The sequence below is a fragment of the Chroicocephalus ridibundus genome, chromosome 3, assembly GCF_963924245.1.
Source record: "Chroicocephalus ridibundus chromosome 3, bChrRid1.1, whole genome shotgun sequence".
NCBI classification, from domain to species: Eukaryota; Metazoa; Chordata; class Aves; order Charadriiformes; family Laridae; genus Chroicocephalus; species Chroicocephalus ridibundus.
In genome coordinates, this window is record NC_086286.1 from 60,919,225 (window position 1) to 60,944,760 (window position 25,536).

Genomic DNA, 25,536 nt, shown 5'->3' on the forward strand with positions numbered 1-25,536 from the left:
AACCTGCCACTACCTTTTCTAAAGTTACAAAAATAAAAGCAGACCATCTTTAAAATGAGGCAGTTATTAAGTGGAGAAATGCAGGGTGAAATCTTAATCCAGAAAGCAAGGAAGATTTCCAGTAATTTTCAGATAATCATATTTTCTCAGACTTGCGTGGTCTGATAAAATTCTTTTTGTACCAAGGACTACATCTTAAAGAGAGTGATATGCTGGTGTGTGCCATATTAACTCTCAGTTCTGTGGGTTAACTTCCTTCTTGTTTTTTTTTAAACTAGTGAACACAAGACATTGTAGAATGTTGAATATTGGCAAAATCTACACAAATTACTGAAAAACCTCAATCTGGTAGATTTAGAAATGGAAACAAAATTTTCTTCTGTAAATAGGGTCTGCGACCAAAAGTGATACAAACAGAAATCTACCACTTGGCTTTGAAAAAAGACCATGTATAGTCAATGAAAAATTTACTTTATTGAAAGCATTCGGCTGCTGAGACAGAGCAGAACACCAAATTATCTCGATCATTTACCATTGCAGACCTTCCTGGAAGGCTGCTACAAACAAAACAGAAGACTCCTCCCACTTCTTTTTTAACGTCTGCAAGAAACTAAGTCACAATTTGGACAAGGGACTTCCAGAAAAAGATCAGTGTAAATGCATTTCAACTATCAACTCGTACCTTTTTCAAAAGCAAGCTTTTTACTTTAAAATATACTTTGTTTTACTACTCTGACAACTGGACCATTTACTTGCAATGCATATTAAGAATACAGATAGCAAATATCTAGTGTTCCCAGGCAGATTTTTAATGGAAAGTGAAATGTTGCACTTGGCCAAGCCTTGGATGAACTATATCAGTTTTGGCAGGCTGACGACACCAAAGAATTCTGAGTCAGTATACAAAGAAAGAATCGGGGGAAATATGAGCAATTTACTGTCTCAATGCTTTTCTTGTGTCTCTTTGGTTCAACAATTTGTTAAATTTAGTAACTTTCTTTTCCATCAACGTGGGTTGAAGGGCATGTGTGGTAGTGACCACATGTCTTGTTCAGCCACAACTTTTGTGAAAAAGTATGAATATAGTGGGATCAGGTCATCATCTGGCCAAAAAGTCTTAAACATTTATTCATTGACGTATTTTAGACCATTTTGAACCCATTCTGTTTGAAGTGTTATTCCCTGGTAATTTCTCCTATTTACAAGTAGAAATTTAATCATTGTCTGTTTCATATTTCCCACTTAGTACCTAAAGTTTTATAAAATTCATGTCTTTAGCCATAAAACAAATAACTTGTATTCAATTTTGATAGGCAAAATATTTCCAACAAAAAGATAGTATTAAGTGCTTTAACTTTATTGCCTTTATTTAACTGTCTCAGAGGCAGTTCACTTGAAGAATGAACACAGATTTCATCACCACTGTTGGAGGTATAAGCTTGAATGAACCCTTAGAGTAAGAGCTGAGCCAAAACACTGTACTATCCATGTGAAAACAGTTTAACAATGCTTATTAGCAGGATGCATTTTGTCTCTTTATCTAAATAATGCTAGTGAGGAAGAAATACATCATGGCTTGGCACGTGTAAGATTTTAGTGAAATAATTTACCCTTAGCGTGTGGAAGCCCTGAGGAAACTATGCAGCCTGTCCCAAGACATTGCCAATAAACCATTAAGTTATGTTATTAACTTATATGCTATTACATTAAATTAAGAGTTAGCAGCTCTGCGGAGAAGGACCTGGGAGTCCTGGTGGACAACAAATTGACCATGAGCCAGCAATGTGCCTTTGAGGCCAAGGCGGCCATTGGTATCCAGGGTTCATTACAAAGGGTGTGGCCAGCAGGTCGAGGGAGCCCCTCGTGAGGCCAAAGTGAAGTGCCGTGTCTAGTTCTGGTGTCCCCAGTTCAAGAAAGACAAGGGACTACTGGAGAATGTCCAGTGGAGGGCTACGAAGATGATCAGGGGACTGGAGCACCTCTCTAATGAGGAAAGGCTGAGAGACCTGGGTCTGTTTAGCCTGGAGAAGAGAAGACTGAGAAGGTTTCTCATCAATGTTCATAAGTACCTAAAGGGCGTGTTCCAAGATGTTGGGGCCAGAGTCTCTTCAGTGGTGTCCAGTGACAGGACAAAGGGCAACAGGCACAGACTGGAACAGAGGAAATTCCGTTTCAACATGAGGAAAACTTTTTCACTTTGAGGGTGACAAAGCACTGGAACAGGCTGCCCAGAGAGGTTGTGGAGTCTCCTTCTCTGGAGATATTCAAAACGTGCCTGGACGTGATCCTGTGCAACCTTCTCTAGGTGGGTTGGACTAGATGATCTCTAGAAGTCTCTTCTAACCCCTACCATTCTGTGAGTCTGTTATGCCGTCATTTCTTCTATGTATGATACTTACTCTACCTACCTCCAAAAACATTTTAAAGGAAGAAAATGTGGCTCGGTGCTAAGTGTCTTCTTGTACTTGAAGACATTGACTTGCTTCCTATTTTGCCCCGGGTTTGCTGTCTGATCTTGGGAAAGTCATTTAGGCTCTATGATTTGGTCTTCCACCTTTAACATGTCCTATGCCCCAAGAGGTGTTTGCGTTTAGTGCTTAGAATCACCAATGGGTGGCACCTTTTTCATGCTGTGGCATGTCTAAATCTTATCTTGGCCCTTGAGCTAGCACTGGAGTTGCATACTTATTATAGCCTAAAACAGGAGGTCTGAATATGCTCTTCTCTACCTGCTCTCCTTTTAGAAGTGCTCCATAAGGGCCCATCTTTGCCCTGACAAAGCCGCAAGAAAAATATGAAAAATTTTTTTTGTTCATTTGCTTGTAAGTTGAAGCTCTCTTGGGAAAGCTTTTCTGTTGAAAGGGAAGAGAAATAGTAACCAATATATTAAAAATGCTTCTAAACCTGGTCTATGCATAAGAGTACTTCAGATTAAACTCCAGTGTTATCAGCCTTTACTGAACAAGAAACAGTGCTGTGCGTCTCAGCAGCAGGCTGCCAGTCTCCTCTTTCTGATGACAGAAATGTCTCGTTTCCAAATCAACAAGATGGGAATGCCACTAATGGGGGAACGCTTTTCTTGCAGGTTGGCTTTTGTAGACGTGGGAGCAGTTATTTGCATGGAGCAGATAAAGCAATTGTAGGAGAGACGAGTAACGAGGCAGAGTGTGCAGGATACAGCCTATGTGGAGTTTTCTGTGTATTTTATAATACTAAGTGAATATTAATATCTCTTGTGTGTTTCTCTGTGGTTGAGAAATGCTTGTACTTGAAGACATGGCTGCGTTACCTGTTCCATGGATATCACTAGTACCTATATTTATTAGCAGATAGCAAGTCTAAGGATTGTTTCTTAAGATAGATTTCGATTGTATTTTATTCACGCTATCCAGTCAATAAGTAGCTGCCTCTTCCTACTTTTAAATGACTAGATCAAATGAAGGTAGTAGATTAAGCATTGCCACTCTGATCCTAATGCAATTTTTGTACACGTACTTCTGCAAATTTTAGTTCAGAGATTGTCAAAAGAAACTTTTCTAACATTTCTTCTGGATCTGCTTCTGAAATACATTAGTGTGAAAAAGAGGGGGCAGCAGATTAATTAGTGAGTAAGTGAACCAGTTAATTAATATTACAATTAAATCTGCCTGAGGTATGCTTATAGCATCCTTGGCACTTTTCAAGTAATGAAAAGTGTTTGCTCTCTCCTTCCTTCTCAAAGCTCCACTGAAATTGTGGCTTGTCTGAAACAATGCTCATGTGAAGTTGGTCAGAACGAGGTAGACGAGTGAGTTACCATGGTGTCAGAATTATTTTGTGTCCTATGATAGGGCTATTCTTCTGCTGTTCATGGGACTGAAATAGAATAGAAAATTTGTAATTATATACAATATGCTGCCAAGAGATCAACTTTGTTGCTTTTGGCAATCACTAATGATTTTTTATTTTGCAAGAGCAGCATAATGTTTTATTTCTGCCCCCATTTTTCATAAGAAGTTAATTTGCATACATTTCTGCAAGAGTGAACCACGTTACTATGGGAAAAAAAAAGCTCTAAGAATCATCTGAAACAGAGAGAATTTACCATAAGTAAAAAAAAATGAAAGGAAAGAAAAAGCATAATAAAACCATATAACACGTTTCAGCCTTCATGCTGAAAAAAGGTTTTTCTTTCCCCTGATCATAAATCAGGGTCCTGTTTTGTGTGTCTGTTGTCACAATGATGTCATCTAAGGGCTAAATCCACCTAGGTGATCTAGGATCAGCACTGAAGTCCGAACACATGCTTCCCAAGGCTGGTGGTGTCCCCAGCGTGGTCCCCAAGCTCCATGTCCGGTGCCACCTGACCCTGGAATTTACGAAGGCCAGATAAGCAATGCAGCAGGAAATATTGAAAAGAGTGCTTAGATTCTTCCCTCCCAAAAATAGTCACTTCAGGCTCTGGGCTGGGAGAAGCCACCCTCCTTGCCCTGCTGTTCAGCACCTTAATCAGACCCCACACAAACCTTGGGAGGCAGCAGCAGCAGCAATCCCTCCTAAACGCTGCACTGACGGGATTATAACACTTGTGAGCCTGAACACCAATTCCTACCAGGGTCAGAGCCACATCTTTGTTTCTGGACATTCAGAATGATACAACCTGGGCTCAAAGGGATTGCTATTTATTTATTTATTTATTTATTTATAACCAGAAGATGAATGCAATGAGTTGGAGTAAAAAAATCACTGAAGGGAGGGGAAGGAGGGAGGGAGAACAGTAGGCTTGGCAGCCTCAGGAAGGTTACAGTATTTCACATCTATCAGTGGCAGTGCATTTTAAAAAGCAAATGCAGATACTCACTACTGTCAGTTCATTTGAGAAATGGGGAAAAGGGAGGGCAAGTCATTTTTTCTGTTTTTCTTTTCTTTCTTTTATTTTTAACAGAAGCAAATGCAGTGTGTCTTTCTGTTGGTATTGGTCAATGCCCAGGTAGAGATCTGTGAAGCTCATTGGTGAACCCACCAATCAGCACAGTCTGCTCCAGCACACACCTGCCTCCATCCGGGATTGCCTGGCACAGGAGCTTCAGGGCTGCAAAATCTGCTAAACCCTTGGGCCAGTACCAGTGGCCGGGCAGCAACTTGGCCCGGGTTTTACGGCTAAAGAATCTGAACCCCCTGCTCTTCAAACACTAAAGAGATTCTGCTCACAAAATGTATTTCTACATGTTCCTTATATTCCTCACGATGTTTATGTAAAAATAGATGAGTGGATGTATTAATGTGTATAATGTGGATGTATTAAACTATTGTAATATGGCAATCATGATTATTTGCAGTGCTTTTGTCAGAGATGACAGCTGTACCCCATATGAACGTCTAAAATATAGATAGGAACAATTGGATAGAGCAAGACTGAATTTCTCTCATTTCACTAATCTCCCAATTGCTGCCAGAATGATGCAAGTCACAAGAGAACTAGAGGCAGCTACATAAGAAGAGATTAAAAAGACCAAAATACAAATATTTAAAGGGAATTTGAAAAGCTATTAAAAAAAAAAAGCCACCCTTTAAATTTCTATACTTTGTGCTTTCATCATTTAGAGCAAAATTTTAATTGCCTTCTTATAGTCTGAATGAGACTTGAGGACATTTCCCCACCGTTTAATCCTGTGATCCAGCTCATTTTCCCCTCGGTGATCCCTTTCTCTTTCCACTGGGACTAGGGCTGTAGCTCACCCTGACCAGCAGAACAAAGCAGCTTGTCTTTCGAATGGTGAACCAAGCAGTGGTGAGACGGCCGTATTTTAGTAAGGCTTTCCATAGCGCAAAAGAGCCTGTAGAAAGCAGGAGCAGGGCCTGCAGAAATCCTTTCTGTCCGGGCAAAACCTCTTCACGTGCCTTTCCTGGATTCAACGATGTGGAGGAGAGGGTAAAGCAGCCCTGCGATCTCTGGCCAGGACCATTGGTTCCCAAGGGCCCATGTGTCCCCTCACCACTGCCCAGAGCAGGCACAGTGGCCCCGTTTCAGCGGATGTGGAGACTGAATGGGCTGTCTTCTGTTTTACTCCAGCTCTGCCTTTTGTCGTCTGAAATGAATTCTGTGGGTATCTGCTCTGCCTACTCCCATCTGCCTCTTCCACTTGCACTGCAAGGTCTTTGGGCCAGGGCATCACCTGCAGATGTCTGGGCTACACTCAGCATGGTGGGGACACTTGGGCTGCTATCATATTATTTTTCTCACTCTAGCTTTCCCCTTGCGCCTGTAAGGAATTTGGAGATTTGCCTTCCAATTATGTTTTCCACAACCCTGGATACAAAAAAATATACCCATAAAACTGATTTTCAGATTTTTTTTTTCTGGACTGATATGGATATGGACTGAATGGACTTACCCTTCTTCCTTAGGCAACAATCAGAGTAAGCAGGAACTGCTTGTTTGGAAACTGAACCCTTACAGTTTGTATTCAACCCATTATAATTCATGTATTCCCACTACTTGGCTATTGTTGTTCATATTTTAACAGTATTTTAAAAGGAAATGTGCAATTTATGACAAGTAAAAGGTGTGAATGACTGAATCAATGCCGTCATTGATTTCACTGAAAGCAGAATCAAATGCTCAATCAAACTGAACACCTTGGAACCTAACCCTGCAGACTTTGTTCAGATTAAATCCCCATTGAAAACACTGGGGAATTTGGCATAAGCCTTTCATTATCAGAAATTTAGATTTCCATTGCAGAAAACATTGCAAGACTGCTACTGGCAATTAAATCTGCTCTTTGCCTGGGATAAAGTCTTAATACAAATTGTTTAAACCAAACTTGTTAAAACCCCTATGTTTTAAATATACATTTGGAGGGATGAGGACAGGGAAAACAGGTTTGATGATGCAAATAAAGAACAGATAGGGTGTATATCTGATGCATTTTTGTGCGCTGTCAACAAAATAGTGCAACTAGAATTTGTTCAAAATATAATCCACAACCAAAGCAACTCCTCATTTGGTGGGTCAGTATAGCCGTATTTGATTTTCACATCCACCAGTGCATGAGACATTAATGATTAACATAATGCATCTGGTAAACAGTAAACTGGATCTTTTACTCATACTTGTTCCATAGGAGGGGTTTTGTATATTCAAGGTACTTTTTGTTAATTATTCATTTATGTTCTTGGAAGTATAATTATATTACAAAAATATAAGATGGCTATAAATCTGATTTAATTTAGGTAAGGGGGAAATGGCTAGTCAGTTGAAAACAGGTTTTACTTGAGCCACAGCTCTGAAAGAAATAATTTTTGATTAACACAAATGGTACAAAGCAATCTGAATATCATTCCTCTATTGTAAATCACAAACTATTGCAACCACCCATACAGATTCTAACACACTCTTTGTGTACACACACTGATGAGAAGCATTTTTGCAATAAATACACTTTGCATATGACATTTAAAGCAGTTGATTAAGGAAAAGAGATAATTAAAAGTTGATAGAAGGGTTGGATTTCCATTTATGCACTTTCTATGTTTTATAATTGCATTAGTGTTATACAAATGTATTGCACCATTCCTACAAGTATTAGGACTGACTTACTACATTATTTGGAGGGAAAATATTTTAAACTATCTCTTGAAGTATGTTTCTTAATATGAAAGCCAAAATATTTCCAGTGGTAATTTTATTTGTTAGTGTAGTGCATTTGCCAGCATAGAGTTAGAACATGACTAAAGGGTATCTATGAAAAAGACGTGGTCAGGTGTGTCCTGGTGCAGTGAATGCTAATATGCCTTCAGTAGAATCACATTATGCTTTTATTTCTGACTGTACACTGAATTATTTACACCTTCAAGGCAGCTGATTGAACTGCAGCATCAGTCAATTAGCAAATCAAAAATTTATATGATTCCAATTTAGCATGGAGTCCTTCTCTCTTTTTTTTTCTTTTTAGATTTTCACCCTGACAGTGACAAATTACTCCTCTGCTGGCTGAGATTGGAAATTAAAAGCATTTAGAGTTGCTCATGCATTTATGCTAATGAGAACTTCTGATATGATTTGCATGCAAAAGAGGACAATCTGAAAGCTCATCAGTTTTTCATGCTTCCGCATTTTGATGTAGTAGGATTTTTTCTGTTTTCTGCAGAGCAGAAAAATTTTTCTTGGGGAAACAATACTCTGTGTGAACAAAAAGAGTTTTTCTTTTAAGTCAGAAAGTTCCTTTTTTTTTTTTACCCTCCAGATTCTCGTCAAATCATTTGCTTTGCTGTTTCAGAACTGCAGCCCACATTCATTAGCATTTTAGATGTTTATCAAAGGAACGATCCAGTATCTGCCATGCAAGATTATAGCTCAAGCTTCATTTTAAATTCAGCAAGAAAAAAAGACCCGAGGACAGATGAGAAGAGGGACGTGCACTCTGACAATCTTCTTCACAGATACACCCGAATTAATCCTATTTAGAGCAAAATTTGATTAATCACTAGAGGTGGCAGCTTCAAGTTTAGTGAAATAGTTAACTCTGACAAATTTTGGGGACCTCTTTGGCACAGCCTTTCTGGAATGCAAATAAAGAAACCAAGCAATACAAATGAGACAGCAGATAACTTTAAAATGAATTGTTTTACAAAGCTCTTCTTTAGTAAAGAGATTGCTGCCATTTTTAGGGTCTAATTTTGCTCTCCAATTTGCTATAACAAAAGACAAGATGTCAAAGAAGGGTCTGGAGGTAACAGAAAACATTAGTGTATTTATTTTGCTTTTGCAGTACCTGATTTTTTATATTACAGGTACTATAATTAAAATAATTTGCTAAGTAAAGAAAGAGAATTGTTTCCTGATTGTCTGCCTTGCTTGAGAAGGGTGATCAGGTTATATCAGTGTATGTTTGAGTTTTTGTGAATCTACGGACTTTATGGTTTGGAAATGATCTTTTTGACATTGGTAATTTGAAAGATCCTAACCATTGTCCTGCGTTTACAAATTTTTGGTGCTATAGTGCTTGCTGAACATTAGCATAATCCAGTAATTCCTTCATCTCCCAAAAAATCCTCTTTAGAGTTTTAATTGTAATTATTCCTTCTATCTTATTCAATTGATCAAGTTCCAGTGTATTGTTTAGTAAAACAAAGGCAAAATATTCAGATCATAACATGTGCAAACCATCTTCCAGAATACACTTTACACTTTGGATCATTTTTTACCCCTAGGTACATGCAGCAGCACGAAGACTTGTCAGGTTTCAAAGGTGTTACGGAAGAGAATTTCACCCATTGATTTCACTGGCAATGCAGCAAGGTGCTTTACAACCTGCGCCTTGTATGCTCAAAGACAGATAACAACAGGTGTATGCTATGTTTTGGTAACATCTCCTGTCTTAAGGCAGTATTCTTGTGTCATGTACTTGAAAATAAATTACCCTTTTCTTCTGTAATTGTATAACTTAACTTCTATAGCTGTAGCAGTTTCCCTTTTTCTTCTGCTGCAGTGATCCCTGGTTGATGGAGCAGATATCTTACTTCGTCCCTTGAAGAGAAAGAGAAGGGTGTGGTAGGGTAATCATAAAAGGGGAAGCAGAATGAAGAGTCAAGGAAGGAGATTAGGAGAGAAAGGGCCATGCAATATCATAACTCAGCCTTGCCTGTCCTCTTTGGCACATTAGAAGTTATGGTACAGTGGAAAGAAAGGGGCTACTTAAAATCTCTCCAGTCCTTGATGCTAACTTTGCCTGCAACCATCACCGTTAAATCAAATAAATGACTTATCCTTGCTTCAGACTGGCATCTCGGTATCACCATTCAGCCCTGCTTCTTTCACAGCCAGCTAGATGGCTCTCTCATTTCACACCTCTAAAGGTGCCCGGCCAAAATCTCTTACTAGAAGTTCTTCCTCCAAGTCAGGCAGTTTGCAGCTGCACATTCTGATTTTTGAACTTTTCAAAGAGCTGTCATGCCTTACCATGGCTAGAAGTCGTTTTCTTCTTCCTGACCCATTTCTGAGCTACGCAAGTGAAATGTTCTTGGGCGTTAAGATTAGGTCTCAATGACAGTGACTGTCTTTCCACTTTCCTTCCACATCCGTAGGAAGCCTTCAGGCTCAGTGGACGTTTCTCTGTTACAGTAGATGCACACAAACGGCTCAGAGGCAGTGTCAGCAGGGAAGCAGAAAAATCTCCACTTGCCAATATTTATTAAGACAGGGAACCTTGAAAACTCCATGAATATGATGTAAGGTTTACATGAAGTTTTTCCTTAATCCACCTTCACCAAACTCTTCATGTAATACAGGTTAAAAGAAAGAATAATTTTGTTCCTTTCCTTCACTCACAAGCGAACTTCATTTGCCAGCGTTATGTTACTCCTTACTGAACAAGTCTGGGATTGCACAGACTGAACAGTCTCATGTGTCTTGCATTGCTATCCTTCCTGAAAAGCCCTGCTGAGATAACCGACCAAAATACTAGATTAAGAACATGATTTTCCTAACTTGACACCTCATGCAATGTGAGCTGTCTCTAGAGCCCGTTTCCTAATCTCTGCTGAAATTCACTTTGTCTGCACGTAGAATCAAATATCTCCTGAACCAAAAATCTACTTTTATGTTCCCAAAAATAATTTACAAGCCCAGAATTTTCTTTTATCCTTGCAAACATAAGCATATTGCCTATTCTGAATACACTTCTCTTCAGCAAGAGAATTTGCAAAGGTTTCCATTCTAAGACACCCCCCAGTTATAATTGCCTTGGTTTTGAGTGAGGTGTTTTTTCTTCATCATCCTAAATTATCATCGCCTGTGGTAAGAAGGAGTTTTTGCCGTTCAGAATTTTTTTTTTTTTTCTAAATTGCTCCTCCTTGATTCCAATTGAATAGCTGAGGCCTTTGGAACCAAAGATTACAACAAGCAAAAATAATAATTTTAGAATAATTTAGATACCAGCTTAGTCTCCCAATATAGAGCCACAGGTTTCTCATCAATGGTAAGAAAACACCAGTCTTCATCACTTATAGTTCATATATATTGAGCTCTATCTCTTTCACTTTGTTGGCAAAACATCGTTTTCACAGGCTCCTCCTGACCTATTTTTGGGGGCAAGCCAGTACCTCTTCATTCTTCAACAGACACCTTTGTATATCACCTTTTGTCCTTCAGGGAAACAGGCTATCGAAAAGTATTGGAAGATAATTCAGAGGCCTCTGATCTGGAGGTGTCGTTCATGTTGCTTTGTTTTGGGACTAATCTTCTATCTTCCTCCTGGTCACCTCTTTGTCAGTACAGATTCTAGCTTGCCAGGCTGATGAGTTCACACGGGGCATCTTTCGAGCCCTGAAGTTGATTCTTTTCTGGATTTATACGTTCATATGCTGGTGGTCAGCCTTCCTTGAAGATAGTTCAATGATCTAACATGCCTGTTCTCAAATGCAACAAATGAGCAATAATTACCTCTCTGAACAGAGAGTGCCTCAATCATTAAAACTGCTGTCCGATGCTCTAAATGTAGCCATCTCCCTATGTTCATCAGGGAGGTGAGGATATTTGACTATAAATTTATCTGTCTGCTTGCAACATGCTATCAGAAAACTGCTTTACAACCACTTGTTCTTCCTGGAGATCTCCCAGCGCTTGCCATTTCCCTTTTATAGACCAGTTTAGGTCAGTTAATGCTGAATTTTATGTGTGCCAGAAACTCTGTATATGGATTTCTATCTGGTCTGCTTCTGTAGTGGACTTAACTGGCAAATTATTTGTTTTCTTCTGTTCTGGTAGGCATCATAACGTTGCAAATTCTTGTCTTCTCAACACACAAAAGTAGAGTATGACAAAAGGAATTACTGGGAATAATTTTCCATTCTTCAGTTTACATCTTAACACCGATGTAGACAAAGTCATGAATAGTTATAGGAAGTACTTTAGAAGTGTTGCATTATATTGCCATGTTCTCTGTGTGAAACTCCCCTTGAAGTCAATAAGAATTGTGTATGCTATTCAGTGGCATAATCAGGCAATAAATTATGAAAGCTCTGCAAACACCAAACATAACAAGCCACAAACAAACGACATTAACAAGTGACAAAAATACCCAAAGTTATGCTAGTAAAAGACTTAAAGCTAATAGAATCACAGAATCATAGAATTGTTTATGTTGGAAAAGACCTCTAAGATGATTGAGTCTAGCTGTTAACCTAACATTGCCAAGTCCACCACTAAACCATGTCCCTCAGTGCCACATCTACATGTCTTTTAAATACCTCCAGGGATGGCAACTCAACCACTTCCCTGGGCAGCCTGTTCCAATGCTTGATAACCCTTTTGGTGAAGAAATAATTCCTAATATACAATCTAAACCTTCCCTGACACAACTTAAGACTGTTTCCTCTCATCCTATCGCTTGTTACTTGGTAGAGGAGACCAACCCCCACCTTGCTACACCCTCCTTTCAGGTAGTTGTAGAGAGTGATAAGGTCTCCCCTCAGCCTCCTTTTCTCCAGGATAAACAACTTGGTTTTGAAACTCAATAGTTTTGAAAGTGATAAAGTTCTCATGGCTGGAAGGATTTGGCAACCTCTAGCAAACGCATTAGGAGGAGAAGCTTACCTTACTGAACACTCGCCTGTTGCAGAGTTTCCAGCCTCTTCCACTCAGGCAGTGAATCTGAATTGCAACTGATATGGAAAACTAGGCTGAATGGAGACTTGCATGCTCCAGTGTTGCAGCATCTTCTGCTCCGGGACTCATCACAGATAGCTTTGCTGGTGCTCAAATTTAATTTATGGAAGTGTCTAAAACAGATCTAACATAAGATAACATTTTAAGTCAGTGGTAACACTACATGTTTGAAATCTCTTCCCAGAAACTTTGCTTCAGGAAAAGCTGGCTACAAAAAGTGCCTTTGAAAGTATACTTTTTTCACAGTACATTTTAAATAAAATGTTGAAATACAATTTTCCAAAATGACCACTTTAAGTCTGTAATCCAAAATGGAATTTACTAAAAAAATCAGGAGATCTTGACACTTACGAAAGAGGCTGAGAAATGTGAGCCCTGTGCTGACTAAAAGTGACGTTCTGAAATTGTTCTCACAGACCTTAAAAGCCAATTAAGAATAAACAAAGGATCCCAGAGGTCTGAGATTGCTCTAGGCTTTAGAGATGAGTCTAACTTACAAGAAATAAGATCTTTGTAGAATACAGCCCTGCTTCTCCTCGGAGTATTTGTAATGGCAAGATGAATGTGTGCTGAGATGCTGCAGCTGTTATCAGAAGCCAGCACTTTATCACAAAGCAGGGGAAAGACTGGCTGTCATTGCAATGGTGCTTTCACCTTCCCATTTGGTGGATCCATCCATGGTATTCCTTGGACTGTAAAGGCTTCTGACACTCACTACGTAAGTGTTCGTCACCACTTGCAGAGCAATTCTGAAGCCCAGGCTATAAACGGGGGTGTGGAGCTCCAGCCAGCCCTGCTTTTAGAGCAGTGGCAGAGAGGCCAAAAATCAACTGGGCTGATTCAGTCTCTTCTGATGCTTGCTTTTTTTAATTTTTTTTTTTAATTTTTTGGGGTAGAATTAGTTTAGGCTACTTTCATATTATTTTATTTGAAAAAAGACACATGCCCACTTCCTTCTCACTCTTCCTTATTGTAAAAAAGAAATAACATTGCAGAACAGGTTTCAGTTTTCCGTTATCCTCCACTCCTTCCCCAACAACAGCAATTCAATTACCAGGGAGGTGCTATTTTCCCGTGTCAGGGTTTAGTCCGGCCAACCAGCGGTTTCCCCTGGGAAACTGGGGAAATTTCAGCTCAGTGAATCAGTTTCCTGCAGGTTTGGTTACCACTTGGAGGGGAAGAGCACTCAACAGAAACAGGGAAGGATGGGCTCCATGAAAAGGGCAAACAAATCCTATCTGGGCTGGTTTAAAACTGTATCTGGTGCCATAGTTGTCGTGTAAGACTTCAGATCTGAAAGCCAGATTCAGCCACCTTCCCGTCCTGCGCCAAGTGGGCTGTCGCTCCAGACCAATGAATGGTGCCACCAAAGCACACGAGGTTCTACCTCCCTCCTCCCAGGACTTCTTGCTCCTCCTCCCTCAGGGGGAGCAAAAGAAAGGGTTATTTTGGGAAGCCGGGAGTAGGGTAAAAGCTAACAGGAGAGCCCCTGCCATACAGGGGTAAAGAGATGCTCTCTCATTGTGAAGGTCCTGCTACCCATACGAAATTCTCCTCTTCCCCTCTTTGGCCTCACTGCTGCATGGTTGAGCTCTCTGTTTGCTGGAGCTGTCACTCCCATGATATTTTGGTTTCACTTAAAAAATGTGATTTTGTAGGCAGATGATAAGTATTTTTCATTTCTGGAAAAATCAGGGGCTCTTATGGAAAAAAAAGCACTGTAGTAAATAGTGCTTTCTGATCATTTATCTTTTGTGTGCAGAAAAAACCACAGAAATGTGTGTGTTCTTCATTGATATTCATTTGGTTTTTCATGAGTTACTTAATTTTCTTCCAAAAACTAAAAGGAACATACAGGGAGAGGGGAGATATATTGTATAATTCCCACAAAATATTTCATAGATGGGTATTTTTTTCCACAATTCAGTGGTGTGGACAAGAAAATGTCTATTACTGTGTTAGCAATTACAGAAGCACTCTCCTTCAGTCTACAGTTTCAAAAAGACAGTGTACATTTTTCATGTCTGAAGAAAATTATTGTGGACATTTAGCCAGCAATAGACTTAGACTTATAAGCAGGTTCTACATTGACTTGAATTACTTTTATGTGTGCCAAGACAAATATGGCCTACCTTTATATTTCTGTTTACCATTTACTGGTTTATACTGTCACAGTAGTTGTTTTATGTGGAAGGGAACACGTAGTATTTTTTCCTGCTCCAGCGTCTGTGCGTAGCTGGCCACAGCTTTAATGCATGTACTTCAAAAGCGCTCCTGAACAGATTGGAAGGCCAGAAATGTAATACAGCACTAGGACTGGACACTTGCGTGACTGTTTATATTTCTTAAAACATACTTCATATCTGCCTCATGCCTGCTCCAAGATACCGCTTTTTATCATCCTATTTCCAGGACATTTAGATTCATCTCAGCATTTGGTGTTAGATGCTCTCTGTCCAAGCTGTCCAGAAAATAAAATTTCTGGTTTGTGAAAAAAGCCAAGCTTTTGAAGTTGGTTTTGTTAAATATTTGGATAAAAATGAGAACTTCAGAAATTTCTTATAAAAATAAGATGGCAAGACTGGACCATCATTCAGTTGCCAACATTTCAATGGCTGGCCCGCTCACCCACTTTACTTAGAGCATTGACCTTATTTTTGCCCATGGAAGGGTTGCTTGACGTTTGCTCTCAGGCTGGTGGATGCTTTCCTCCAAAGTAGGTCCTGAGAAATTTTGCAGAGGTTTCAGTTTGTTAAAATGTCCCAGCCAGCTCTATTTACATCATTAGCTCCAAGCTCATTGCTCTGATTTTTGGAGGGTCTTCCACAGATATCCTCACAAATGTATTTCATACATGTGTATTCTCGGAAAGCCTCTTGCAAAACTGCTGATGAAAGTTTCCTAGAGCTATTCAAGATCTTGTTTTTGCTTAATACAGTTTAGATTTAATTCTTCCCCAACTATTTTCTGTGTCTCCCAATAGAATAATCTTTTGAAGGCATTCTCAGAGCATAATTTGTCATCTGGTTTCTAAATAACTCCAGCAAAGCTCCTCTGCTCTTTGTGAGGTTGATGAGTCATTTTGCACGAGATATATTAATCTGAATCCAGATCGTTGTCCCCAGTAAAGGGATAAGGATGATCATTTTTTATATTCCCTTCTGGGGTTTATGTAACTCTACAGTCGAATACAAGTTGTTGGTTAGTTTGTAGTGACTATTTAAGGAGCAAATGGAGTAACAGTAAGAGAGAGATGTTTCGTCTGTATTTATTTTCTGACATAGCTGACAGCTAGAGTGATACCTTCTCCTTCTTTCTTCTTTTGTTACAGCAGTACTAATCATACCACACAGAGACACATTTGTCATTATATGTAATTATGTGCAATATGTTTACATTATAATATTTTATATTGGAGAGGCATAGGTTTCATAATGTTTTTACTCCAAATTCCTTTCTGCTGCAGATTATTTCAGTTTATGCATATTTATAAATGATATTTAAAAGTACAATAGCACATTAATTATAATAAAATGGTGATTTGGGAATAGGAGCAACTACAGAACTGATCTAGATGACTACATAACTTCTGACAGAGGGGCAGCATTTTGTTAGCACATGGGAAGGTTTCCTTTGGCTACTTTAAAATACAGAGAGCGACCAGAAGTTATTAGGAAAGGCTACCATTTCGTATGTGATTAAAATGGGTCTGAGCAAACCTTGATCTTTCAGAAACCTTTTGAAAGATCTGTTCCTCTGTGGACCTGTTACAAATCCCGACAGTAAAGTGTTTTCACCCTCTTTCATCACTACTCCCCTTTTCTTCTACTTCCTCCCTACTTTTCTCCAACCCAATTAGCAGATTAGCCAGCAGGCTGTGAAGCCTGAAGTAGAAATTAAATCGACTTTTATCACATGCCAAACTAACTGTGGAGTTATCCAGGAGCACAGCCATACCCTCAGAGAGTCCCGTCCTTAAGGACCCCAAGGGTGGGTAAGGAAATCAAAGGTGCCGTCAAAGACTCCTTCGAAGTTATGACACTATCCTCCACAAAAATACTTCGCAGTGGTGTACGGATGAGTCCCTGATGGTGTGGTTAGGCGACACGCTGTGGGGCCAGCAGCAGTGGGTCAGAGAGAAGTAGCGTTAGTGTAGCCGACCCCTAACGAGAGTGCATTATAGGGCTGAGCAGGGCAGGTGAGAGGCAGAAAACAGCAGTCACCACAAGTCTAGCACACATGCTGCCATCAGCAGAAGGAAGAAGATATTTAATTGTGGGGTTTTTAGCTGTGTAGTTGCAAATGTGGGTGATGCTGACAAGGCAGATGTAGTCAATAGGTTTTAGCAGGTTGAGGTAAGCTTCATTATTTAGATGACAAAGGTAAGTTCTAACCAGGGCCATTTTTCTATGTTGGTGTGTTACCGCACATTAATTACCATTCATTTACTAGCACATTGTGATAAATATTTTATCTAGATGTGAAAGCATCTTCAGAGGTCATTTTGTACAATTCAGGCAACTTGTAGGAGATATGCAAAGGTGAAAGACCTGCACTACTTTAGCCAGGTCTCAGTAGCTGTTTCAGATCTTATTCTATATAAAATAGAATACATGGTTTTTGTAAAGATGGTAAAACAGTGGACGAAGCTGATGATTGACATACACTACACAAGCTACTCTTACAGGTAAAGAACAGTTCTTAAGGTTGCTGAACTGCTTGGGTTTGAAAAGATTCTGGAATGTACTCTATAAAGTACAATTCCCTGAGGAAGCTTAAAAGAAGGTATTTCTGCACGTGGAGAAATGAGTGTGACTGGGGAAAGGAAACATTTTAGCTCCACAAAAGAAGAGACAGGAAAAGGGGAAGCATCTCAGCTATTGGACTGCCATGGAGCTACTCACCCCACACCTTCTGGACACTGCATAACCCCAAGATCTAATGCACACTTTGAATATTTTCACCTGCGTAAAGAAAATCATACTAATGTGAAGTCTGTTTCTGCACCCACAACAACTGACAGACCTGCTCTATCTGTTCTGTTGCTTTCCTCTGACTGTTAGCTCTGAAGCTTAATGAAAACCTCTGTAAAAGAAAAAAAGAAAAAAAAAGAAAAAAGTACTGCAAATACTTTGCTAATGAACTTTATTATTAATCCAATCATGCTGATAAAGAGCATTCAGAGTGAATAACTTCCCAAACTAATTAAGGTTTGAGGCTTTCTTTTTCCTTATCTTCATGAAATCAGAGCAACAGAAGATCCAAGAGTTGAAAAGATCTTTGAGGAACAGAGCAGAAAAGCTGAATCACAAAAAGAGAAGACAACCAAAACCATTTTGGAAGATCAGGAAGGTAAAGGAAACATTTAACAAAAAATAATTTTCATAGTAGGTAAGAGAAGAACAATTTTAAAATGCAACTATTCATATTTACAGTTCACTGCATATTTTTCTGTTTTGGTTTTGCATTAATTTACTTTAAAATTATTGTACATATTCTGACTGCTTGTTTTCCAAATAAGTTTGAAGAAGATGCGGGAAAATTCAGTCAAGCAACAGCATCCTGTAAAATTTCCAATGGGCCAAGTGATCAACACACAGGTGGTCAAGATAAATACATAGAGAAACATGGAATAACTTGCCATAAATAGTAATAATGCTGAGTCATCCCATTTCAGATATGGAGAACGTGCCACCAAAATCTGGGAACTAACTTGTTTTTAAGCTTCAGGGTAAAATCCATTTTTATACGTCTACCCAACCACATACCATGTCGTGTTCTACCTCTTCGGCTTCAGACAGCCTGCTGTGGCAAATTATTTCATGTATGCTATACAGGGAAAGCTTACTTTTTAAACATATTTATAGGTTATAAAAATGAACTTTTAGTGGGACACTGATGTTAATCAGCTTTAAATGATAACAGAATTCTGTGGTACAAAGGAAATATAAAAAGAGAGGATGGTAAGGGATGATTGAATTCACACCATTCTCCTGCCATATTCCACTTGTTCTTTTCCTTTCCTTAACACAATTATTTAGTAGTGGCCTCTGGTAGAGTTTTACACCTAAAGCGTTGTCATAAAATATTCAGAAGTTACTATATTTTAATACTGCTGAGTAAGTACTTTGTTTTTATTCTCTGGTGATTATCGTATGGAGCTGTATTCCTCTACGAAAGGCTACACAACAGTACAGAAATACAGACTTTATACATAAAGTTTAGCAACAACATGCACACACACTTTTGAGGGCGTGTGAGGCTTGAAAGGCCAGGTACCGCCAGCAGGTACTCTGGCAGGTTGAGGTCCCCAGGGAATAGCCCGCTGCAGAGCAGAGCAAGTGGAAAAACGCCCGGCTCTGCCGCTTCACAAGAAGTGCTGCCTGTGTCTGCTCAGGGAAGAGTTGCTCTTGCCGATCACCTCCTCAGCATCTTTACCCTGGCAGACCTCAGCTGTGGGTCCAGTCCCTTCCACGTGCAAATGACACTGCCTGGGTAGGAGGATGACACGCTGCTTAATATTTGTATAGGCACTTTTAAATACTAATCTGCAGGAGCTCTCCCTGGCCCCCTGCAGAAGGGTACAAGGTGGGAACTGCCCGCCAGTTCTCAACAGAAATGCACAGCTCCCAGAGATTCATTTCTCTCTTTTTTTATGCCTCTGAATGCTGCTGCCTAGAGGGTGTTTCAAGACTTTTCCTTTATTTATAATGGCTAATATTTTTCTGGCAGTAAACTAAGAATTCCTCATTATACAACAAATACTAGCTACAAGTTCTGTTGGTGACAGGTTACACCAGTCATACGGAGAAGAATCCATCTTCAATGCTCAGACTTTTGTTCCAGTTTTATGTGCCTTGTCTGACTAATGCCATGCTTGAGCTTATATGATACTAGGCTGAGATCTGACTTGTTAAGAGAGTCATGTATGGAAACAAATGAAGGAAGAGGTTCCCTCTCCAAGCTCTTGGTGGCATACAAATGCCTAAGTAGAAACCATTTCATCTACCAGGACAAATCTGGAAAATGAGGTGTTTCTACCCTATAGTCAATGAAGAGGAAACAACACTACCAGCTCTTCTGCATGGAAACAGGGAAATTTCCCAAATGGTTCAGACAGATGGGCCACCTCCAAACTGCCGTGATGGAGCTGAGGCTCAGAGAGATGCTTCAGACTGCAGACACGAGGAGGGAGAAGCATAATAAGGCTTTATGGGAGAAAACAAGCAGATTTCAAATATTAACGGGTGTTTTGAGAACCAAGTGATCACACAGCCTCTTTAGCCCAAGTCCTCCCTGGTTCACATGGCTGATATTGAGCTTCTGAGGCTGGAGGGCTGCTCTGGTTTCCAGAAATTTTAAATGACAATAAAATATTCTGGATGGAGGGTTTAATAAGACACTTCAGGGTATTTTTTGGTCCTCAAGAATGAAGTCCAGGTCAGCTTTAAACAGAATAATTTTCTCTGGGAGGCAGTAGTTCAAGAGTGAGTGACCTGCAGAGATATGTCAAAGCCTGTAAAGTTCCCCAGTCCCCCATGTCCCAGGAAATAAGCAAAAAAAATAGTGCTGAGGAGCAGTCAGGACTGGGGCAGAGAGCAGCAGCAGCTACAGCTACATAGTGCTTCATCTCTCCATTACCCTGAAGATAAGGGGAGAGATATCTGCAGTCCTTCCTTCTAACCTCTTACCTCTCTCCATGCTGTCAATAGCGCCTGCCAGCAGTCCACAGGCCTTTCATTTCCAGCAGACACCAGGCACAAACATATTCCTTTTGTTCTTAACCCAGCACAATAGGTTAAACCCTTCACCTTGATGTCAGCCATGTTAAAGCAGAATAACTTCCTATGGAAAGTATGATATTCAGATGTGCTGATAGCTTGAAATAGTTACGAAAGAGCACATCAGATCATTACCTAGCTGGATCTTGATTGTCGTTAAATGTGTTATTATTATGTTTTTCAGCAAGAAAAGGATTTTACAGTGGCAAAGACACCTCTCCCAAATCATAGTTTGATTACATGTCATTAGAAACTTTGATAATTATGATTATTCGAAACGAACACAAGTGTATATTTTTCAGTTTATTTTGTTTTTACCCTAGCCCTGCAGCCCATCCTATTGTAGGCTGCTAGAACAGAACTGCTGCAAAGAATTATTTCCTAGCCTTTTAAGGTTTGCTGCTTTACATCATCAGCACCTTTCAGTCAAAGTCATACAGAAGTTGGGGCTAGCGACTGTAGTGTTTAGGGAATCTAGAAATAAAAGTGTTGGAAGAAAATAAAATGAGTTCTCAAAATATATTATCTTTCTTTTTAGGTTATAAAATATTTTGGAAAAGGATATAATTTTTCACATAACACATATCAAGACCTCTAGTTTCCAAATTGAACTACAAAATAAAAACCTAATTTTGAAGTTTAGACCAAAATAAGCCATTTCACACATCTGTTAATATTATAAATACTGATTGATCTTTTTTTCAAATGGAATTTTTACAAGATCTGTGCAAATAATTAAATTTTCCATTCATGTCTGTTATGAAAAAAAAATCCTCTTCAGAGACAGTACTATTTGCAGACTTTTTTTCCTTGCTCAGCCTTTTAAGTGCCTCAGGAATTGGTGCTCACGGTTTTCATCCTCTATTGACTGTAAAGGAGCTACTCCCGAGTTACAGAAGCATAAATAAAATGAATGATGTTCTTTGGGCTCTAACCTTGTTGCTCAAGGAAAGGAGAAGAAAATGGAAAACCTCCCAGCCCTGGGAAGGTGATGTTTACGTGCTGCGTGTCTACTCAAACCTTGGAAAGAGTGATTTGTTTTGATACGTACAAGGCACCATTGTCCAGAGCTGCTAGCGATGAGGCAGGATGCTGAACCACCATGCTGCGATGATTCTGCCTCTCCGTGCAGGGGCGCTTCACGCAGGGTGTCTGGAGGAGCTCAGCAGGAACCCTTTCTCCCACCACATTTCTGCAGGCTGCGGGAAGCAGCAGGCTCCAGGTCTGCTCCTCTCCAAGCCTGACTTTAGGGCCCATTGCACCTTGCTGAGCCAAGTCTCTGCCGCTCGGCCGTGGCAAGGTGACGGAGGGAGCGGTGACCCCGGAGTCTCTGCCTGTCAGCAGGAAGAAAATCCAGCCCCTTCTGCAAACCAGAGTCTCTGCCTCTGAGATAGGCGGGATTTTTTTCTCTCTCTGAGAAGGCAGTTGCTCCTGGCTCCTTGCTTCTGCCGAGTCCAGCAGGAACCCAGCACCTGTGGCCAAAACATCGCCCAGCTACCTCAACCCGATGGCAAGTACTAGGCTGCACAAAAGAAAGCTAGAGTACTTACCTGAAAAAAGTTGAAGTAAAATAACAATCACGTTTTCCTCAGACAACAGAATAAAAAATCCTTTTTCACTCACCTTTTGGGAATGAGGCACTCAAATGGAAAATTGTGTATTTCCACAATGAAAGATTGCAGGAATGCCTGAGGAAGATCACATTGATGTGACTGGCAGAATTAGCTCTGCCAGATCTCATCCTCTGCAGAAGGAGAAGCCAGCCTCCTTGCAGAATGGATTCAATATTTAATGACCATCAAGGCATCTGTTGAAAGTGAAGTTTAAAAATGGAGTGCTGGAATTTAGAAGAAAGTAAGTGAAGAAAATGGAAGTACATAGCCAATCATTCTCTTCAGGTATCCAACAGATTTATTTCTGATAGAATCTTTATTTCTTTCACTCCTGAAATGCATTTTTTATAGTGTGTACAACCATGTGTGTGCATGTTTGTGTGTGACACCGACCAAGGAATACACCATAAATGGACTTGCTGAGTTTAATTGGAGGATTTATGATGAATGTGTTCAGAGCTTGTTTTCCTCCTTCTTTAAGACCTGAGATTTATGAAAGCAGCAGCAGCAGCACAGGTTTAAGAAGAAGTTGTTGCAGTACATCAGGCTGCTGCTCAGAAAATCCTGAGGCCAGACAGCTTTCCGGCACTGTGCCTGTCCTGCTATCATGTGGCCAAGTAAATACGGATGATTTGCTCATAATCCCAGAGCCCTTCTCATGCCTTCTCATAATTGTGCCTTCATGTGTTTCAGCAACTGCGTAACAGTGTAAACTAATGGTTATTACTCAGAAAATGCTTGGGATTATTTCCTGGAGATTTGTGGCTGGCAGTTTAGCTGCGGTGAGTACCTTTGAATAAAATCATTACTTAACATGATTTTACATGTCAATCAAAACCTGGATGAGTGTAAACTAATTTGTGTGTGTATAGCTACAATTTTTCCACTTAACTTGATCACCTTTAACCGTTAAAAAAAATCAGATAATCCTTGGTGATTGGCGAATTGGTGAATTGGTGAAACTGTATTTTAAAGTAAACGGTGAATAAAAAGAATCTCCAGGTACACAGAAGATTACAAAATGTTTTCTGTAGTGCTACATATGAGACTGCATTGAGGTTGTGGAAAGCTCTGATCTGGATTACTGCCCTATTGTGTTCAGCCATAGAGAAATAAGAAAAGAGAGGGTAAAAAATAGATAACAATTTCAAAGAAATTTTTTTAATAGACACAAGATGGCAAAGGACAATGGATTAGCACAACATAATGTGTCTTCTTAGAAGACTTCACAGAGAAATAAATCAGAAATGTATTGAACAAACAGATTTAAGACAAGTTCCAGACAAAAGATCCACATAGAAATGATGCAGGACTCGTGCCTCAAGCAATTGTTGGTGATGAAAGGGGAGTTCCCTGCAGTACAAGCACAATATTCAGCTGAGGGCATAGTGATGTAAGGGAACTCCTCTGTTAATTCCACAATAAGGGTGTTCACATGAAGAGGCAGAATAGCAGTTACACCTCTCGTAGACTTGTAACTACAAGTAGCACTGATGAGCTAGAGCCCTTTAAAACTTGCTTTTTGGTTATGTGCTCTTGAGAGAGGAGATGCAACTCCGAGTCGAGTACAAGGCCAGGCCAGCAGCTGGGATGATTGCAGTGAAGGTTTCTAGGATGGTGAAAGGTTGGAGCCTTCCATGCTGATTGAAATGCATGATGCTCTCTGCAACTACTTCCCCCTAAATATCTCATCTCCAAATGGCTTTATTTTTCTTAAACCACGCTACATCTTTCTTCCAAGTGTAGTTTTGCAAATACATTGTCCAGAATTTCCTACTCTGCTCTTAATTATCCATCAGCCAGCTTCCTCTTATTAATTAATGCTCAAGTTTTAGCAGCAGCTTGAACCGGGTCACTGTTCACATGTTGAAACAACAGATGCAAAGGGGGTTGTGAGTGACAGGATAAAAATCAGGCACCATCTTGGCATGAAGCTTCAGAAAGATGTTAAGAAACGTCTCTGCATTTCATATTGGAATCTATTCCACATCTCTGAGTACTGTATATACTGTACAAATGCTTCATTTTAAGTCTGCCAACATTGCCACTCCAATTTGTCAATCCTGGAATTCTTTCTAGTAAGTGGTACAAATGTACGACTCATCGTTGTTATTATGTTCCATTAGAACATTTGCCAGTTTTGAGTTCTGTCAGATATACATGATAGCATTTGATGAATCACTGCTGAAATGATCTACTAGAAACAACATCCAATTTCTTGGAGTGCTCCCTACCAGTATTGATAAGTATCTGGGGTTTAAATGCAATGCTGCTTCTACACACTCAGTCATGCTGCTTATTGCAAATGTTTGGAATGAGTTTGCTATTGACTACTTAATTAATCATCTTGGCTTGTATTTTTTTTCTGTCAGTCAGGGATTCACTATAATTTCGCAATGATATTTTATTAGAGAAAAGGTGGCACATGCAGTTGCATGATGGATTTGGTAACCCGTTTCCAACATCAGGGTGCTCCAACTATGGCAAACCTTCACTTGCACTCGAGGCTTGCATTTCTTTCATTTGTAGAGTATGTTCAGTATCTGGGTTGCTGCAGCAGAAAGGACAAGGCTTTTTAAATATGCACGCAAACTCTCTTGAGCAAGTCATTGATCCAGAAAATGTCCTGTAGAGCAAAATCCGCAAAGCAGAATGCCTTACCCTGTAAACATAACTCCTCAGATACAGCCTTGTGTAAGTCTTGGGGAAGGACAAGAAGAAAAATTAAAAACAAAAAAAAAAAGAGGGGAAGGTACAGCCTTGGAAAAGCTGGGACAACTCTGTATTCTACTTTTCAGTAGAGGTGAAAATATGTCAGTTAGAAAATAACAGGATTTCTGGAAGGATTTCTATAAATCACATCGTCTTCTTTATCATAAAAATTTAGTTGAGTGGCAAGCAGTTAAAGCCTTCTAAGGCATATATAAAGATGAAGTCAATAAAGAGTTATATTCTACAATATATTCCAAAGACAGTATTTTCACCTGGTTCTACTCATAATTACAAAGTCAATACACTTTTGTCACTTCCTTGTTACTCAAACCAGGACAGGAGGGTTGTCTTATTTTCAGCTGCATTTACTCATTCGTATTCATTTCCCTTCCCTGTGGACTGAAAAAGACTTTAGACTTATGATTGTTGTTAATTCATTACAGTACTAAGGCACCTAGGAAACCTAGTGAAGGGCTGGTCTCCCGGCCGGTGAGGCCCTGCCCATGAACAGCTGAAAAGATGGACTCTGATCCAAAAGACTTACTATCTGAATGTAAGGCAGCACTGGGGCATGGACACAAAAAGATGACAGACAAGGGAATTAGCAGCATTTTCTGTAACAAAGAAAGAAGAACCAATCAAGTGATGAATAAGAATCCCTTTTGGCAGTTCTTTGGGAGACAGATCTTAGAGAGGTAGGAGAGCAACCGTCAGAGTTTCAAGAGGTCAAGAAAGATGGCATTTTAAGAGTACGATCAGCCATGCTGAGAGCACCTCAGCT